At 44.8% G+C, this 20,854-nt stretch overlaps 1 long non-coding RNA gene across 2 annotated transcripts in view; it reads left to right on the plus strand.

Moving 5' to 3' along the window:
- The window catches only part of LOC102553083 (uncharacterized), a 110,342-nt gene that overhangs the window by 86,391 nt on the left and 3,097 nt on the right, over nt 1-20,854 (plus strand). Inside the window, exons 1-3 of one of the 2 annotated variants that reach the window (XR_005496243.2) lie at nt 7,875-9,431; nt 13,726-14,576; nt 14,924-15,025. The exons of the other annotated variant lie outside the window; for it this stretch is intronic. This is a non-coding gene — a long non-coding RNA (uncharacterized LOC102553083). Of the gene's footprint in view, nt 1-7,874; nt 9,432-13,725; nt 14,577-14,923; nt 15,026-20,854 lie in introns of those variants that run through there. 2 annotated transcript variants of the gene reach the window in all.

A 20,854-nucleotide genomic window follows, 5' to 3' on the forward strand; every position in this document is an offset into this window, starting at 1 on the left:
AGCCCAGGCCCCTACCCCCTGGGCAATTCTTCCCTTTTGCCTTTCGGTACCCATGACTGGCATGTTCTGGGCTTAGAACAAACAGACTATTTGATCTGATTCTCCTGAATCCTTTGTTCTCAGCGAGCATCAAAATGAAACGGAGTCAACTTTGAATTCTTGCTTTCTAAAACTGTTTTTCCATACATAAACGGAAGAAAAAAAAAAACCACCAGAAGCAAAACACATTAACTATAGGCTTATTGAGTCACCCTCATGAGTCACCCAGTCTCTTTATTTCTAACCCCATGGGACGGAACCAGGGCATTCTTAGCCAAGGTAACTCATATGGTGCTAAAGAAGTAGTGTGTGCTTAATTAATAAAGTGTCAGTGATTTCTATGTTTAAATAGCATGTTCAATGTGACAAAAGACAACTAAATCATCGGCCACTCTAAAATTGGTAGGACTTGTCTAAAGTTTATTTTTACACGTTAAAGTTTACATGTGCTGGGTACTTTTTGAAGTATGTTGTAAATACTGTATTGCCTCAATCGATCTCATAACAGTGCTATGAGAGGACTATCGTGAGCCTCCTTTCCATCTATGAAGCAATAGGCCCAGAAGGCCCATTTAACTACTCAAGGACCCACAGTTGGTGGGAGAATCCTCAGCAGTCAAAGATAGGCACCTAGAAAGGTACAGACTGTGCATCTGTGCCACTGGTCTTCTCCCTGGAGCTATTTGTCCTGACTCCTCCAGGGGACCTTTGGGAACATCTGAAAACATTTTTGGTTGACATCGCTTTGGGACACATTTAGGAAGTGAGCTATAGGCATACAGTGGGTAGATCTAGTCAAAGATGTTCTGCTAAATGTTCTACAATATCTAGCAGGGTTCTCCATGAAAAGAAATTTACAGCCAAGGTATTGAGGTTCTGTGAATGAGCAAACTCTAAACTACAGAGACTTCTAGTCATCAGTGTTCATGCCCAGTTTTGCAAGCCTTTAAGTAGGTATTGTTATATATCTTACACTGGCCAGTGTATTGTCACTGGCAATAACATGAGTCACTTCTAGGCAAATTTTAAAGACCAGTGCACGCCACTGAGCTTCCTTCTTTCTTCTTTGGTCCTCTTGAGTCTCTTAATGACATAGAGATGGATTGCTCCTAGCTAGCTGTGCTCTCAGTTAAGGATAAATGAGAACACAGTCCTTTGAATGACCTGTGGCGTAAGTACACCCTGAGCCACAAATGCTCTCTGTAGCTTTTTAAGCTGATAAGCTTTGGGGCTGCTGGTACGTAATTAACACAGACCCTCGTGCCTGATGAGGAGGCCTCCCCTGTAAAGTGCCCATTTCTCTGACTCAGGAAATGGCCGCGGGGCCTTCCATAGTTTCTCATCTGTCCCTAAGCGAAACACAGGATGAAGCCTTTGAGGCTAATGCTACACCCATATTGAAAGCCTGACTTTGTCGCTGAACTAAACACTTGGAGACTCGTGTTGTTTCACGTCATGGAAAACTTCCAAAAGAAGTTGCCCAGTATTTGTTGCTATAGCAACCAGGCAACTCAGTTTCCCCCAGTTAATATACACACTTGCTGGACTCAGTATTCCTCAACTAGTTCTGGTGAGGTTGGAGTCATTACCATCGCAATAGCCAGGATTGCACGAAACCTCAGATCCCAGGAAGTGTGAACAGCCCTGAGTCATAGTGTTCAACTTTATTCCCAGGGCTTCTCAAAGCTTAAGAAGTCTAAACCTGTGACTTTACAACTCGTGGACCTTATTTCCTATGTCAAGTTAATCTGCCCGGTGATGAATTGGAATTTCACTGCAGTAAACCTACTACAGATCAAATGGGGTGCTTTTATGATAATCTACCTGTGTTGGTTTAAATAGGAATGGCCCCACAGACTCATGGGTTAGAATGCTTGGCCCACTGGGAGGTGTGGCCTAGGTGTGGAGTAGGTGTGGCCTAGGTGTGGAGTAGGTGTGGCCTAGATGTGGAGTGGGTGTGGCCTAGATGTGGAGTGGGTGTGGCCTAGGTGTGGAGTGGGTGTGGAGTGGGTGTGGCCTAGTTGTGGAGTGGGTGTGGCCTAGGTGTGGAGTGGGTGTGGCCTAGGTGTGGAGGTAGGCTTTAAAGTCTCAGAAGCTCAAGCCAGGACTAGTATAGCATACAGTCACCTGCTGCCTACAGATCAAGACGCAGGACTCACGGCCTTATAATTTGTGGACTCCAGCACCACATCTGCCTGCATGCCGCCCATGGTGCTAATCAACTAAACCTGTTTTCCTTTATAAGAGTTGCCATGGTCATGGTGTGTCTTCACAGCAATAGAACCCTAACCGAGAAGATTATCTATGTGATTCCTCTTGTTTCAACTCATGTAAAATCTGGAGACTCAAACGTGGTCTAGACAGAAGAACCAGAGCAAAGCAGAAAAGAAGGAATTTTTGGAACCCAGCAGTTACAAAGTCAGAGATGTAGCAGGTCACTGCTGCTACTCCCCCCCTCCCCAAAGAAAAACAAACAAACAGACAAAAAAACCAAACACCTCTTCCCAGAGCATCTCCACCCTTCAAACGCCAGGCTTCCCTCTCTGAACATCCCATAACTTCACCACACTGTTCTTATGGTTGAAACGCCTTCCCTTCAGTTTTCACTCAACTCAAACACAACAAATCCTTCTTTAAAATCAAGTTCACAGTTCCCTCCTCTGAAAACTTCCAATGCAATGCTACCTTCTAAAGCTAGACTTTTTAATCCGGGCTTTTTCTTCACTAGAAAATGTGTCCCTTAAAGGCAAATGTGTGCCTATAGCAAAATGGCGGAGCTATTCAAGAACGGAGCGATGATTTCCAGATTGTAGAGGCACGTTGTAGTTGCTTGTATTCTAATACTAATTGAGTTCCCCGAAACTGTTTGCCAGAGGAGGTGTGCGCGTAGCTGCTGGGGACCTGCCCCTCGTTAGTTTTGATTGGTAAATAAAGATGCTAGCAGCCAATAGCTGGGGAGAAGAGAGAGGCGGGATTTAGGATCCCTGTGTTTGGGACCTCTAAGAAGCAGGACGTAGGGAGAGGTGCCATGCTTTAGAAGCCAGCAGGACAGAGACAAGAGCTGCCATGGGGTAGAGAAGCAAGGTGAGCACCCTGGGCTCTGGGCCAAGAAAACGTGGCCCAGAGGGCTGACTAATTGGAGTTAAGAGCAGCCAAGATAGACCATAGAAATTAGTTAGTAGTAACTCAGAGTTATCTGTGGGAGGTAGATTTTCACAGCATAGAGGTTAGGCAGTTACCCAGCTCGTTGTGCTGCACGGGGCATCTTAAAATATAAAGTGTGTGTGTGTGTGTGTGTGTGTGTGTGTGTGTGTGTGTGTGTGTGTGTGTCTTTTGTTCAGGAACATAAATGTTCTAAGGTGGGTAGTAACCCCGCACCAGGATTTATTAACATGTTAATACTATAGCACGTGAAATGGAGGAAGCCATGATCTCATAGAACGAGTAAACGAGAAAATATACAAGCACGTGACGGCCTAAATTATACCTGTGCTCCAGGGATGGCTTTGTTAGTTATGATAAATTAGAATACAATATGAGAGGTGCAGAGAAGACTAGAAGATAGTCTAACCCAAAATTCCTAAGTCAGAAGCAAGAACTGAGAGAGGAGGGCGTGTAAGCTTCCAAGGTAGGAAAGCAGCCAAGAGTTCTACCCAGCCATGATGCCAATGAACCGCAACGGCAACCACGGTGGCGTGATAACCGTAAGGACACAAAGGGGCACAGATCCCTTGGCAGTAACCGACAGCTCTCTAATTGGACTTAAGGCCTGCTCGATAAGATGGAAAACGTTATTCCTGGTCCTGGAAATTTCTGGTCCAGCCAAATGTCTGGGGCTGGTGAAGTCATGAGTATTGGAGGGGAATTTACAGCCTTCACTTTACTAAACCAGCATAACCCCTAACCGCATTCTAATTATTTATTCTTACACCCACAGAGAGGTGTAGTTCTCACTCTTCATCAAGAAAACCTTTGCAACAGATGGAGACCATTACAGAGAACCACAACGAATCAATCTATGGAAAGACCAGCTGACCGTGGCTGCTGGGTCTAAATGGACACAGCTACAACTCAAGTCCTGCACCTAAGGCTCAGGAATTACCACAGAAGCAAAGAGCAGAAAGTTTGTCAGGACCGGAGGGAGAGGAAGTTTACTGTGAGCTAGAAACATGAGAGAAGCTATACCTAGGATGCTTTATCAACATGGCTGCCTACAGAAGACCTGGACAATGATGATACCAATAGGCATGCTAACACGTTAGGGGAACTGGTGAATGCTGAGAGTGGTAGGAACAGTCTTCCCCAGGAAAAAGGCCCCAAACTGTTTGTGCGATGCTAGCCAATGTTTGTTCTGAGTTCACATACATACAAGTAGCATTATATGGATTAATCAGGTTGTATTTATATATTTAGGAATATATATATAGATATAGATATAGATAGATAGATAGATAGATAGATAGATAGATAGAGATAGATGGACAGACAGATTAAACAACAATTAAAGAAATGTGGTCCATGAATTTGAAAGAGAACAAGGGGGAAAGTATATTGAGAAGTGCTAGAAGGATGAAAGAGAAGGAAATTAATATAATTATATAAAATATATTTTTGTCGGGGTTGGTATATATATTGTCATAAGATATATACATATGTATATGCATTCATATACGTGTGTGTGTGTGTGTGTGTGTGTGTGTGTGTGTTTTGATTTTTTGTTCGAGGCAGGTTCTCTCTATTCTGTACCTAGCTGTCCTGGAACTTGATATTTAGACCAGGCTGCCCCACAGAAATCCACCTCCCTGTGTCTTGCAAGTGTTGAGATGAAAGGTGTGTGCCACTATACTTGACAACATAATTGTGTTTCAATTTTGAACAAATTAAAAACTCAAATAAAAAAGAGCTGAGAGAGATCAGTGCCAGAGTTATCAGTACCATTAAAACGTATTAAATGTCATTAAATGCCCTTAATCCTGGCACTTGGGAGACAGAGACAGGCAAATCTCTGAGTTCAAGGTCAGCCTGGTGTACAGAGTAAATTCCAGGACAGCCAGGGCTACACAGAGAAACTACAAACAACCAAACAAAAACAAAAACAAAAACAAAACCTTATTGGATGTCAAGGAAATACCTCAGGAAAGCAAGTCAAAATACAGGGGATATTGCCGGTACTTGATCTAATGACTATGGCTATAAGAATTACCCCAACATGTAGTTGTTTCAAACCATAACTTAAATTTTTCTTTAAAATCTCTGATTCGGACATGGCTCAGCGGGCATAGCTTGTCTGCAGTCTGTTGGCCATCATCTGAGGACTCTGCAGGCTGGAATTGGAGGTCTCCATAAGCCTCCTTATGATAGTTAATCTCAACTCGCAGTTTGAGGAGATGCAGAGTCACCTGTGTGTCTAGGCATGCCTGTTGGGGGTTATCTTAACCGGGTTACCGAGGCTGGAGAGATTTGCTCACCGTGGGTGGTACCATTCCCTGGGCTGGACTGCAAAAAGACAAAAGAAAAGAGAAAGTGAGCAGAGCCCACTCGCTGGTCTCTCTCGATTATGAATGCAGCGCTACCAGCTGCCTCAAGCTCCGGCCACTGTAACTTTCTAATCTATCTTGATTAACTGTAACCGCAAACCGTGAGCTGAAACAAGCCCTTTCTCCCTGAAGTTGCTTTTGTTGTGGTATTCTATCACACAAAAAGAAAATTAAGACACCTCCTTAATTTGTCTGAAGTGGATGTGTGAAAGGCTCAGATACCTAGGAGCTGAATTGAACGCTCCGCTTTCCGGAACTGTTTGTCCCCTTTATTGCTGTGTCACCTTTCAAGCATAGAGCCTCGACAGTGGCCGGGTATGTCTCGGTCACCGTGTCTTTAGGTTAGGCTTCAAACATGACTGTTCGTTGATGGGATCATCAGCCTAGGGTCTCCCGGGACTACTGTTAAAATGTCAATTAGGCTGTGCACTCATCTGGAGACTGAACTGGGACACCTTGCCCTGGGGTTGTTCAGGTTAAGCAGAGCTTGTTCCCCAGGGCTACAAGGCTCAACTTCAGGCCAACTCTATTCTGTTTCTATGTCTACGGGCTGTCAATCTTAGCTCCTGCCCGTAGTCATAGAAACAGAATAGAGATCCCACGTCTTAGAAAAATGTGTATACATCACATTAGAAGGAAAAACATGTAGGAATGGGACTCTGCTTCTGTTTGAGTTCTGGTCACAACCTACAGCATGCCCACATGCAGAATCCATTTATTTCCTTTCTCCCCATGTGGAATTGCTTTCTGAGATGTGGACCAAGTTTGGCCAAGTCAGAGGGAAACTCCTCATGTGGTTTGGGAGAAGACATTTTAAAAAATAAGTCTTGTCATCCGAGCTGACTTGGGAGAAGGGAAATGTGTTGGTACTCTGTAGGAACTTGTTAAACAAATGATATTCACTTCAACAACACAGGCTGAAGGCCCACTGTAGCTTTCTGTTCTAGCTGTGTGTTTCAAGCTCCCAGACAAGAGTATAAACTTTAAGAAAACAGAAATATTGATTGTTTTATCTTCTGTGTTCTTTGAGTACTGCTAGTCTTGGGGGAGAGACTCAGATCATCTGGACCGAAGACAGGAATTCTTCGATTCCCATGAGAACTCAGTGTGCACACTGCTGTCAATCTGTGAAAAGGGATGGAGGGAAACAAAGCTTGTTTATCAGCCTTACCATCTCAATAGCCCTTGGCATCAAGAAACAGGATGAACTGGGCATGGAGGCGCCTGCTAATGATCCCAGCACCTAGGAGGCTGAGCAGGATGGTATTGAATTCAAGACTAGCCTGAGTTATCTGGGTGAGTGTAAGCCAGCCTGGGGTATGCAGCATGGCGCTGTCTTGAAGGAGGAGGAAGAGGGGGAGACACAACAGTAGAACCACACGATTTTATGAAGGCAGCTGGCTGTCCAAGAACATTTCTTTCTCTTCGGAATCTATCTCCACCTGACTGAAGGGCATAGGAAGGATAAACAAGCAGAGGCATCTGGCTGTTCTCACAGACACATGCCTAGGTCACCGGAAGGTCTGGTCTTGGAAAATGTCTCCAAGTGCCTTCCTCTCCCCACCTCACCCTCAGTGGAATGGAACTAGAGAGAAGGGAACGGTTAAAGGACAGTTCTGTCTCCGTGCTACAGGGAAACACATTACAGGAGATGTTTTGATTCTGTGTTTGCTTCTAAAATGTCGTAAAAACCCAGGCTTACCCTGTGCAGAGAGCTCGTATACAAACCTTCCTACCACAGCACCCCCCTCCCCCACCATTTGTGCCATTTTTCATTCTAATTCAATCTTCCCCAGAACCATTACGAAATACCCTCCTGTGTTTAATCACGGGTTTTCCTCCTCCCTTGGCTTAGAAGCATACCATCTGTGATAAGGAAAGAAACTAAAATTTACTCAGGTGCAAGTGGAAATGACTGTAAATTGCTCAGGGCTTAATCCTCAAGTTTAATGAATATCTAAGGACCACCATGCAGATGCCTGGCCTGGTCCCAGGCCCTTGTGTGAGAACAAGGGCTCCAGAGTCTGCATTCCTAAACGCTACACTACACAGTGGGAGGGAGGCTGGGCAGAACCCCAGAGCCAGCAGCCAGTCTGATGGCAGTGGCTTCCCACATAGGGAGTCTTTCTCTCCCTTCTCTACCTGCCAAGCTTGTCTTCAAGAACAGAAATCAGAGGGCAGGCTTCACTGATGAGGATCCTTCCTGGTTTATCATTTATGACACTATTAATTACATCTGTTCATATCCTATATATTCCCAGTTGGCCATAGACTCCCTTTGAGACTGGATATTTTTCTTTTGAAATCAAATTAAGCATTTACTTACCAATTTCATTTACTTATCAATATCAATTTCAACTTCCCAAGTTCTGTTCCCTGTGGAAATACTTCTGATTTAAATCCAATTCCCAAGTGAAACTAAAACTTCGCATTGGAGATTGACACCTGAAGAAGATCCCCAATCTGTTTCTTTGCTCCAGGCTTTCAAGGCACCATTTTGTTTTTGCTAATTGTGCCTTTTTCTGATTTATCTTGCCTTCGTGGTTTGAATTCGAGACAAGTCTGAGCTACTTAAGTGAGCTCAAAACCAGTCTAGGCTTCACAATATAATCTTGTCTTGAAGAAAGAGGAGGAGAAAGAAGAAGAGAACTGAAGTTCTCCAGAGAGAAGTCTCAGAGGCTAAGAACATTGTCTGTTCTTCCAGAGGACCAGGATTCAATTCTCAGTACCAATGTGGTGGCTCAGAACTCTCTGTAACTCCAGTTTCCAGAGGATCCAATGCTTGTGAGGTCTCCAAGCACACATGTGGAACACAGACATATGTACAGAGAAAACCTCCATAAACATAAAAGAAACAAACTTTTTTAAAAGAAGAATTCAGAGGCTAACTACCTCCTACAACCCCTCGAACCACCAGCTTCTGTGCCATCAGCTGGAGATCATGGTCATAGCTCCTGAAAGACCTGAGCACCTCTGACCTCTGTCTGTGGGACTGCTTCTAATGTATCTTGTAAAGGCATCTCTCATTCATTCATTATAATATTCAAAGAGCCACGGGGCACGGGGGGAAGGCTGACATAAATGAGATGTTCTACAGGAGTTCTTGTGGTTCTATGGATGAAGACATAAGGTTTGGTTAGGGACCCACTCCCTTCACCACAGGTGGGATCAAGGGATCAATGAGAAAGAAAACTAGGTTAAAGACTTTGTAGCTGTATTTCCAGTATATGGATGGTAGAGTGCTGGTGCCATCATTCTTCAGGTAATGACACAGGCTTACAGGATGCCCACCATTCTACATGTAATGACACAGACTTATGGGATGCTATTTGATGACTACTATGCATCCTGTCTGTTGTCTTCTAACCCAGGACTCTTCAGACCTCAGCAAAAAGCAAGCTGAAAGAAACAAAAATAGCTTATGTCTGTTGCCATTTTTGTTTAAAGAAATTTTTCCTGGTTGCACAAATGGGGAAACTTTCAATCTCTGTGTGTGCGTGTTGTGTGTGTTCATGTGTGTATGCAGGCATGTGTGTACTTACGAGTACTATAGGTCTGAGCTCAGGTTCTTATGCCAGTGTGGCAAGCATTTTACACGCTGAGTCATATCCCAGCCCCCACTTTTCTGTTTCCTCAGTAAAAACACACGCTTGTGAAAGTCACAGGACTTCCTCAATTGCTGTCCATCTTGTTTTGTTTGGTTTGGTTTGTTCGTTTGTTTGTTTGAGACAGGGTCTCTCTGTGTAACCCTGTGTGTTCGGGAACTCACTCTGTAGACCAGGCTGGCGCTAAACTAAGAGGATCAGGACAACTGGTCACGTAACATAGAAACCCAGAGTTCTCCATGCTAATGAGGTACGGTCCCTGAAGGTTTAGCCAATAAGTTTCCGTTCCTGGGCGTTCCTTCCTGCAAAGGTATTAATCTCTGGTCTGTCCTGAGTAAGTCATGAGCATCTTTTTCTGCTGCCACGCCTAAGTCTCTCACAGAGACTCTCCACATCCTGGCACTCACCCTGAGCTAAGTAGGTTCCCCTACCCTTCTGCCCCAGGGATTATCTCAGGCCCAAGGGCCTCCCATTCTCAACTCTTCTCAGTTCCCAGGGGGTGTTTTGTTGTCCACAAGCTTGAGAACCACAGCCTCTATCCCAGCCTGTGTCAGCCCGAGAAACACAGGTTAGGACTCCTATCTTAGGCTGCATTTCTTTTCTCCTGAGTAGCCTGTTGGTGTCCCTCAGGCTCCGCACTCCAATGGGGAGAAAGGAATGTAGCTTAGCATCCCTGTGTTTTGCCTCCTCAAGCAGTGTTCTGACACCCATCCATGAAGCAAAACTCAGAACCACATCTGGTGCTGATTGTGGGGGGCTGTTCTGAATCCTAGGGCAGATAGTGAAGGTATAAGCTGATCTTTGGGTTGGGGTGTGTGTGGAAGAATCCCCCCCATATTAAGATGTCATCCTTATAATGATATGTAGTGAGTCCTTTGTCTAAATAAGGATTTAAAGCAGTGGCCACAGCCTCCTGACCAAATGGTTTGACTGTTAGCCATTCCCTGCGAGAGGACAGTCCATTCATATCATGAGGCAGGACCAGAGTTGTTAATGGAGGTACTGAGAATGCAAAGCATTCAAAGTCTCGGGGGTAGAGAGGGATGGGGAAAAAATCAGTCTTTTATATCTATTGCTAATAAAAGGACATTGTCAGGATGCCTGGGATGCAGGGCAGCACCCTTTGAGGGGAGCCCCAGACTTGCAGTTTTGTTAATTGCCCTCAAATCATGTATTAGTCTCCATCCTCCTGAGCTCTTTTTTATATCAAACATAAGGCTGTTCCATGACTTGAGGAGGGGAGGATGTGTTGTAGTAGAAGCTGTTCTATCACTTGTGTGAAGGCTTTAAGCTTCTCCCTTGATAGAGGCCACTGTGTACGCCAAATAACTTCATTGGAGATCCAATCAAGGCAGGAAGTATCAAATCTAACAGTGGGCCTTAGAAATGGGGGTGATTTGGAGGACGATTTTTAGGGTCTCCTTGGGTATAACTTTCCTTATATTGTCATCCATTTTGATGTGATCTCTTTCTGATTAGCTGATGAGAACTGCCTCTAAGGCTTGTAAGATATCTCTCCCTGGAGGACTGGTGGCTACTTGTGCTACAAGGGGGCATATGAGGCTGGTAGCTCCGTCAGGGTCCTCCCACCTGTAGGCCTGTTTGGTGATAAATGCATGAGAGGAACTCCCTGTGCCTAGGAGCTGAGGCCCAGAGTTTAGCTGCCAGTCATGTGGGACCTTGGTCTCAAAGTTGTCTCGTCTGCTCCAGTATCACTAAGGCACTTAAATGGCTTGGTATCTATTTTAATGGTAAAAATAGATAATTCTGAAATGCTGGACACCCATAAGGCTTCTGTGGGGGTAGTTGTCTCTCTTACTGTTACTCTCTTACTTAAGAGGGCTTACTTAAGTCTAAAGGCTCCAGTCATACCATCCATGTCATATAGGGAGTCTTTTCTCCAATGGAAACCTTCGTGTCATCGGGGAGAGATTGTCTTAGGGGCATCAGGATATGTTATCGGGAGGGAGTTTTGTGGCATTCTTTTTGCCAATGTCCTGTCTCTCCACATTTAAAGCAGATTTTTTTTTCTTCTTTAACTGCTCCCACTAATGCCTGAGCCACTGGTAATCTGTGTGATATGGTTCCTATATCCTGGGTTGCCACAACCCACCTATCATAATGTTCCTCCTAGAGACCCTGCAGGCCAGTCTGGGTCCAGAGAAGTCATACCTTCTCAGATGATGTTTTTTAGAAGGAGATCTCTGGCTGTGAGGTTGGGAATTTCTCTTTCTAGGCTGGTTCTAGTTTTGAGAATAAAATCAGATGGAGTTTCCCCCAGCTTTTGACTCAGATGGGGGTTCCCCCGGCTTTTGACGGAGAATTAGTAGGGAGGAAGCAGGGTCTTCTAAGCCTGAGGACGGAGTGAACCTGTCCCAAGCTTGGGTTGCACAGAGGCAGACCTGTTCATAGTAACCTGCTGGCTGGGTTGCCTGCTGTGCTCCAGTGAAAAAGTCTTCCTGGCCAAAGAGTTCGTTAAATCCCCGGGGAGTATCATCACCTCCGTCCTGATTTCTGCTGACTTGTTGGAGGCTTTCATCTTGAAATAGGGCCTCCCATTGTAAAAATGTCAGGCTGGGCAGGGAGGAGCGGCAAATATCTCTCTAATCTTGGGGCGTGTTTAGGTTGGCTGTGCGGCAGTAGTGAGATTTACAGAACAGGGCAGATGGAAGCCTTAGCAATGCCAAATTCTACCATTGTAGAACCCACACTTTCTCCAGGTATGAGCCCTGACTGAGCAGGCTGGTATATGATGAATTGCTGGCAGATTCTTTTTTTTCTTTTTTTAGTCCACACTGAATAGGATAGTTTGTGTGATGAGTAGCATGCATACCACACATTCGGTATGTTTAATGAATGCTATTAATAAAAGTGTGACTAACCAGCATTCCTCCCATTGGTTTCCCCTGGCTAGGAAGAAACTCTGCATTACATAATTCACTGAATTGGGCAGCCAAAGTCTGTTTCCTTCTGAGGAAAAAAAAAAAAAAATCACGCAAGGCAGGCCTGGCTTCCTTGGCTTCACCAGGAATCTTGACTCAGATTTTGCATATAAAATGGTTGCCTGTGAAAGGTAACATGTTATATTTTTTTGGCACTTCCTTGTTACATTGTTTGAGTTCCTCCCTGTCTGAAGCCTCTTTAATCTGCAGGTTTTGGGTTCCGCCTTGAAAGTTTTGACTCATATTATTGATTCCAAAGTAAATACTGACTAAGGTGGTGGCAAAGTCAACATATTCTTTGAAAGGCAATTAATCTTACTGTTGAGTGAAACCAGATGCCAGAAGTATACACCACGCAGCTACAGTTCTGTTGTACAATTGAGCTTACAAGAACCCCTCTTTCCACATACCAGTTACTTCATACCAACTGTTGTGAGGAAGGATGGCATCTACTTCTGTCAAGGACCAAGGAATATTTGATTACAGGAATCTGTAACTAGTCTCAAGACCACTACTGACCTCTGATCCACACATCAGACAGCAAGAAGAGATCGTGGCAGTTACATTGCTGATAAAATGCAAACCTGCTGGTTAATCATTTGCCAAAAGGTAGCTAGTGATGCCTGATTTGAGAGAGAGAGAGAGAGAGAGAGAGAGAGAGAGAGAGAGAGAGAGAGAGAGAGCGCTGCGGAATATCAGAGGAAACAGGTGTCTGACCCAACACACCCTAGAGGAAGATTTCTCTTCACTAAGGGATGGGCAGATACTCCTTTCTCTGACTCTCTCAACTAGCAAAAGGATTCCATGCAGTGAAACTGGAAGGGTATTTCAGTGGAATCTGTACTGGAAGGGTATTTCAAGTGTAGCTACATTTTGGAATGTTCTGGTGAAGTTGTTCCATTACCAACTGCCTCCTAAAAGGGGGCTGTGATACTTCTCTTATTTTTTCATCCTTTCAATGCCTGCAGTCATGTTCTGCACCTCATAAATACATTAAAGCGAGTAAAGTGTTATTTCCACTGGGCTTCAACTGTACATTGCACAATCATCTACTTGAACCCTTCCTAGATCCCGTCTCATGGTTCATTTAAAGCACCTATTTCCTGTCTGCTGCTACATCTTTTAAACAATATTTTGCCGCGTTGTTTCTTCGTCATGTGGTATAGGACCCGATAACTATAGGTTCAACTCTCGTTTTCACCCTTTCCAAGAAAGTGAGGCAGCAGGTAAGATGGGAAGATAACACTTCACAGGAGGAAACTCATACCTGATGTGCTAAAGAAGCTGAGGCTGGGGAATCCCGGCCTTGGGAATGAGCCTACAGCTGTTAATTTGTTAAATCAACACAGTATGAAACTACCATCTAAATATGTATATCTGTATTCGTAGGTTAGTGTAGCTCTCAGTCTTTATCAGAGCAGTATCTGTGCAGAGACACAACTGGTCAAAGTGGGGAGAACCAGTGTCCATGGAGTGCTTAGTCACAATGGGACATCTGTCCCATACCTTCTCCTTCCAGGGCTCAGGGAACATCATGAAACAGGGGGATGGAAAGTACAAGTGTCAGGGAAGGTTGGGGTGAAACAGTGTCCTCTGTACAAGACAGGACCACTGCAATCATCAACTGGCAGCCACTGTGGTTGCCCCCACAAGATCTCTACAAGATCAAGCCAGTCAGCACTCCAGGATGGATGGAGGAGAGGCATAACTTCCGCACCCGGCTGAGAAGTTACTGACAGTTAATGGCTACCCGAAGTGAAAGGCAAGTTCGCTTTAGACATGGGGCCCTTGGCAGATGGCTCCTCGCCCATTCATACATGGGCAGCGCTAATTGGATTCATGGGTTGGTTTTGCTTTGTGTGGTTTTTGTAAGAGAGCACGAAGCTGAGAGGACACATGGAGGGTGTCTGGGAGAAGTTAAGGGAGAGGGGTAAATAAAAATGTATTCTTTTTAGAGAGTAGGATAATCCTGCTTAGAAATATCTTGCTGATAGATTTGACAATCCTTAAATCTAAATACAAAAAAAAAAAAAAAGCTATCGCTGAGCTGAAATAGTAAGATCTGGATTCGCCTCATCAAAGATAAATCGAGAGGCTAAGGACTTTCATCTGCATGGTGAAACAAGGGTTGGACTGCAGCATTTACAGTGATTTGATGAAAGCCTTTATTAATATTTTCTGTGTTGGCTGAAGGAAAATGAGCAGCTGAGGGCACACTAAATAAGAAAACACCAGTGATGCACTGCACATCTTTAATTAGTGTTAATGGTGCTGTGTAATTAATTCAATTTGCCATCCCTTCTTCGGCAGAAACATTTCTTCCCCGCAGTTTCCGCGAGATGCTGGAGACGAGAAGTGATCTTCCGCAGAGATGCTGCTTCTCTTCTTGACAGTGACTATGCCGTGCAAATGCATACTGCCTTTCTGATCTGATAAGCTGGGGTCACACACAGGTGATCCTTTCTGGGTTTGTCTGTCCTGTGCCCTGCATGTGCTTGTTTGTGTGTGTGTGTATGTGTGTGTGTGTGTGTGTGTGTGTGTGTGTGTGCGTGTACATGCATTTAGAGACTCGAGATCAATTTCAGATATCTTTCTCCATGTGCTCCACCTTATTTATTTAGTGTGTGTGTGTGTGTGTGTGTGTGTGTGTGTGTGTGTGTGTGTGTGATGGTTTGTATGTGCTCAGCCCAGGGAGTAGCACAATTAGAAGGTGTGGCCCTGTTGGAGTAGGCGTGTCACAGTGGGCATGGGCTATAAGACCCTCATCCTAGTTGCCTAAAAGCCAGTATTCTGCTAGCAGCCTTCAGATGAAGATGTAGAACTCTCAGCTCCTCCTGCACCATGCCTGCCTGGATGCTGCCAAGTTCCTGTCTTGGTGATACTGGACTGGATCTCTGAACCTGTAAGCCAGCCCCAATTAAATGTCCTTTATAAGACTTGCCTTGCCTAGGACATGGTGTCTGTTCACAGCAGTAAAACTCTAAGTCTCTCTCTCTCTCTCTCTCTCTCTCTCTCTCTCTCTCTCTCTCTGTGTGTGTGTGTGTGTGTGTGTGTATGTGTGTGTGTACAGTTGGAAAACAAAAGGTGTCTTCTTCATCAGTTGCTCTCTACTCTCCACCTTATATATTGAGGCAGGGTCTCTTGGACTCAGAGGTTATTTTCATACAGCAGTCTGGGGATAGTGTGTCTCTCCCTCCTGACATTCCAGTGCTGAGATTACTGGATGCCTGCTCCATACACGGCATGACATTATATGAATACCTTCTTAGCAAACACTATACCCATTGAGCCCCTGCCCTTTGTGCCTATGAGCATAGGTACCTGTAAAAGCCAGGAAAGGATTACAGTGAGTGGCCTAGTATTGGTGTTAGGAATCAAACTTCAGACTTCTACAAGAGCCGCAAGTGTTCTTAACCCCAACGCTGGGCTTACAGAGACGCTCTCCAACAAGTCAACTTTTTACATAGGCACTGGGTATCTGAACTCTGATCCTTGCACTTGCCTGACAGGTACTTACATGCTAAGCCATCTCCCCAGCTTCAACTTGCTAGTCTTTTACACGATCTTTGCAGATCTTTTGGAAGTTTGAAGTCATTTTCCCTTTCTTGTTGGTCTAGCTCAGCTGAATCCTCACAAGCACTGTCCCTAAGACCCATGACTCTTCTGTTGTAACCCTATCCCTGAAAGTTCAAGTCCAAATACAGAGATCCTGGTTTGCTTACTCCACCCCTGCTCCTGCCTTTTGACACCGGAGTGACCTCAACTTCAGCCTTATTTCTCGTCAGCGAGTAATTAGCACTTCATAAGAGACCTTGTTTCCTGCTACTAATTCCTTTTCGGTAAGTTGTAAATGATCTCACCTCTACCCTCTGTCATATTTCAAGGTGAGTTATTAGCAAACTGTCAACCTTCATCCTCAGGAACTCATGTGACATTGGACTGCCCTTCTGATGAGGGACTTCAGCTAATACACAAAGACACAGGCAGTGACCATCTTTTGGACATGCCAGAGGAAATATCTTAAATACCGAGGAACGCAAAGCAAGGCGTGTATTAAATAACACACACCACTAAGGTGAAATAGAAGATGAAATTCTGGAAGGACGGGAAAGAAAAGAACTGCAAAGCAAGACAGAAGCCACCCTCTGCATAAGGCCAGATCCCGAACTAAAATTGGCTATAATCAATGCCACGTGAGGCAGACACACAGGGGTGTGCGCTGGGTTCCACAGTAGTGCTCCCTGCTGCTGGAAAATTGACCTTTGGAAGCATAGATGACAATCAGATCTGATAGCACTGCTCTCTGGGAAAGCCATTTCTATTTCATACTCCAAGAGCCATTGTGCCGGGGCCAGAGCTGTTGCCGTCTACCCTTCTATAGGAATTCGAAGTGTCCCTCTGCCCAAGCAGCCCACTGCCTACCACACAGGCCGTGTTGGTTCTGCCGTCCTCTGCCAAGTACTTTGAAGCAGCAAAAATGTCCCATCGTCTTGTGTAGCAGCCTTGCCTGTGCCCCACTTAAGCTCTTTCCTTGGCTTGTTATTGTTCTCGGTATACAATTTACATTCCATATTTTAGCTCGGCTTTCTTCTTCATCTTCTTCTGTTTCCTTGCCCCAGTGCTAGAGAGTTGAACCCAGAGCCTCACTTAAGCCAAGTACATTCTCCACAGCCAAGCAACGACCCCCTTTTGTGTCTTTTAACATTTTTTTATGTTTTTCCTCACTACGTGTCCTGAGTTCTGTAAAAAATTTTCTCCAGATCTATTCTACTTCACTAATTCTCTCACTGGCCATGCCTGAAACCGTGCTGAGCCTGCCCATTGAGCCCCCCATTACAATCACAGAGAGTCCTCATTATGTTATCACCTAGAAATACATCTTCTAGGGGTTGGGGATTTAGCTCAGTGGTAGAGCGCTTGCTTAGGAAGCGCAAGGCCCTGGGTTCGATCCCCAGCTCCAGAAAAAAAAAAAAAAAAAGAAATACATCTTCTCTTGTGTTTGTATTTTATTTTTCAAACTTACCTATTTGTTGACTTGATTTTGATCTTGCAAAAAAAATTTCTTTTTAAAAAAATAATTTCTGGATAATTTTAGGACTGAGGGTCTGTTATGTCTTGTTTTCCTCTTCCTTCTCTTTCACTCTGAAGAACCTTGTCTCCTTCGGTGCTGCATTGCTGATTCATTCCTATGCTCTTACCTTAGGGAGCAGTTTGGTGGAATTGTGTGAGATAAGGGCTGCTGTTCCCAGCAGCACTTCTGGTCTGGGAACTCGAAATAAGCTTCTGACTTAAGGTCTTCTGGGCTGCTCAGGATGTAAACTGTGAATTCAGCTGCAGGTGTACAAGTTGATTTATTTCTAGTATAGTGTCTCTGAGCCAGGAGTTTGGTGAACCCTTGACGTTTCAGATCCCAGCAGACTTCCTTTTGGGGTACATACATTTCTGTCTGATTCATTATTAGACATTATAAGAATGGAGCCCTGCAGGATCTCAACTTCACAGGTAGAGGATATACCTTAGACTTTTGCCTACTAGTACTCAATTATCACGCCAACTCTTAAATGGTTTCAAGGATTTTTTTTTTTAAGTACGTGTGTGAGCTTAAGCTAATTGTAATTTTTTCTAACAAGATGACCAATCAGAGCCTCTAGTTCACCTCAGCACGGGGAGCAGAAGTCTTATCTGGGAGGTAATCAAGGCCAGGTTACCCATCTCAGCAATATCCAGTCTGTCTCTCTGTAAAATGGACCACCGGAAGCACTCCGGAGTCCACCCGGGCCACCGGAAGCACTCTGGAGTCCACGCGGGCCACCGGAAGCACTCTGGAGTCCACCCGGGCCACAAGAAGCACTCTAAAGTCCACCCGGGCCACGGGAAGCACTCTGGAGTGCACCCAGCTTTCTGGGCCTGCTATCAACTCCCACCTGTCAGCTGCTCTTGCTTTGTGTGTCTATTTTAGAGTTTTTTGTGTCCTAGTTAGGCTGTGATCTGTGGGGAGCGAGGGATGGTGTGAGCCTTACCAACTCCATAGCCCTCCTTCCTATCTTATAACACAGCGTATTAGGTATTCACCAGGCATTGGGAACAAGCACATATATTTCTACACTGTTAAGTGATTACAGAGGTGGGGATGATATCCCAGTGAATAAAGTACTTGGCATACAAGTGTGAGGACCAAGGTTTGGATCCCTAGAACCTACATAAAAGCTGGGCAGGTGCGGCAGCCTTTGTACTCCCAGCACTTGGGAGACAGAGTAGAGGAGTCCAGGGCTAGACTATGGACAAGCTGGAACTGGTGACCTCCAGGTTGAGCCAGAGACCCTGCCTCATTAATAAAATAGAGTAATTGAACAAAACACTAAGTATCCACTGCAGGTCGATATACATGTGAATATGTACCACACACATATGAACATGTATATAGATATACATGCATGCCACATACACATAGGCATACATGCCAAAAAAAAAAAAAAAAGAGATCACAAGCAGGATGTAGCTACCCCTTGGTAGGAGAAACAAATTGATGGGTAATCCCCAATGTGATTGTTAACTTGTTGCTTTAAACATTTTATTGATTCTTTATGAATTCAATATCATGCACCCCAATGCCCCTTGCAGCCTTTCTGCCCAGAGAAAATAGTAAATTGATTTTTAAAAATCTCATCGTGGAAGCTACATTATACTGTATGTCACATGATATAGCCTTTTGTCCATACATCTTTACTTGCAAATGCTCATTGCAATGAACCATTGGTCTGGTTTAAGGCCTCTGGCTTCTGCTACATTATCAATACTGCATCCTTACCAGGACTCCTCCCAGATACCCTGGTGTTGCGGCTGGGTCATGGAGTTTCTGCAGCTTTGGATCTGCAGGGCTGGCCCCCATCATGTGTTCCAGCAGTTCATAGATGGGGTAGAAGTTGGGGTGGGTCAACCCAAATCCCTGACTCTGGGCCTGAATGGTGGCAGAGTTGATCAACTAGCCAGCTTGCTGGCCAGGCGAGGTGCAGGGCTCACTCTCCTGCTCTCATGAGAGATTGGTAGTTTGGGGTGTCGACTTGACTTGCCATAGAGCCCTTTGAGAAGAAGGTCTCGAGGAGGAATTGAATAGAAATGCTTGACCTGCAGGCAAGCTTGCAAGGAATTTTCTTAGATGAGATAACTAAATAAGAAGACCCACCCCAGACCTGCTCGCCCACGACCTGCCCCTGCTATTGGAGAGGCTGAAGATAAAGAAATCAGCAAGCAGCCAATGGTCCAAACCAGCCATCTGCCCACCGTGGATTCCGACGCCCCTACAACTACAGGCGCCGTCCCCGTCCCCTCAACGCTGTTTCACAAGATGGCAAAGAGACCAAGGCAGGTGAAGCACCAACTGAGAATCCGGCTCCAGCCACCGAACAGAGCAGTGCCGAGTGACCCTGGCTCCCAGGCACCTTCACCACCAGCAGGGTGACCTTACGAATTAATGACCATTCAAAAACAAGGCAAAAAGCACACCCACGACCTTACCAACACCAAAGAAACATCTAAGCAATAAAACGGAAAACTAACCAAGATTTGGACATTAGAATGTTTACTGCTATTCTCTACGAAACTAACAACTGCAAAGGGAAGGAGCCCGCACTGTCCATCAAGCTGCGTCCCGGGAACCTGCACAGGCAGGAGAGCAGCCTCCCCATTTCAGCAATCTAGTGCTTTATATTTTTTTCCTGGTTTTTACTGTTTTGGTAATATGAATTAAAAGAAGAAATATTAATACCACATGGGGATTGCCCCAACCAAAGAAATCTGAAAGATATAGTAAATGCTCTTTTTCCTTTGTTGTTCATTTTGGATACTGGTGCTAAACTTTCAAGTGTCATGATTTAAGAAGAAATTTTATGCCCTTATTTATTCCTAGGATGAGGGGAGAACATTTTTGCTTTCTTACATAGCTCTCTCTGAAATGTGCAGTAACAAGTTCCTCAAAAATAAAATTTTTACCTTCAAAAAAAAAAGAAGAAGACCCACCCTGAACATGGGTGACATAATTTCCCCAGCTGAACCCTGGCTTAAGAAAGGGTAGAGAAAGCAAGCTGGGCCTCTGAATGTGTGCGTCTCTTCTCCTTCTGCTCTTTACTGGAGATGTGACTGGCTGCTTCAAGTCGCTGTCACCCCAACTTCCTGCAAAGACTGACTGTAACCTAGAACCGTGAGCCAAGTAGACTCTTACCCCTCGTTAACCTTCGTCAGAATAGTTTATCATGGCGACAGAAATGAAACCGCCGGGCAAGTTTGGAAATCGGTCCAGGTGCAAAGACATCCACTGTCTACCTCTGTTTCCTTTTCTGTCAGCAGGAATAGCAGCGCTATCTGTGTGGTAGCCGTGAATATAGGGTAAGAACAGGTCTGTAAAGCTCTCAGTGTAGTAGCCAGAGTGTGGGGGAGCTCGGAGACCTCCAGCTGCTGATACTGAGAATGTGGGTCGAAGAGCCACCTGGTAAGAGGAGAATGTGGTGCTTTCCTTGTTTCAGAAAATATGTATGACATGGTGTTTAGATGAAATACAGGAGCAACCTTCGATGTGCCTTCCCACTTAGCATTTAACTACACAAATGTACACAGTTACACAAAGCGCCCCATATCCCACCACTCTCTGCCTTTTGATTTACATAGAGAGGGATGGCTTGTAAACATTTGTCACAAGTCACCAGAGCAAAGAGTGGAAAATGTGTCCTGCAGAATG

The sequence above is a fragment of the Rattus norvegicus genome, chromosome 18 (genome assembly GCF_036323735.1).
Source record: "Rattus norvegicus strain BN/NHsdMcwi chromosome 18, GRCr8, whole genome shotgun sequence".
NCBI classification, from domain to species: Eukaryota; Metazoa; Chordata; class Mammalia; order Rodentia; family Muridae; genus Rattus; species Rattus norvegicus.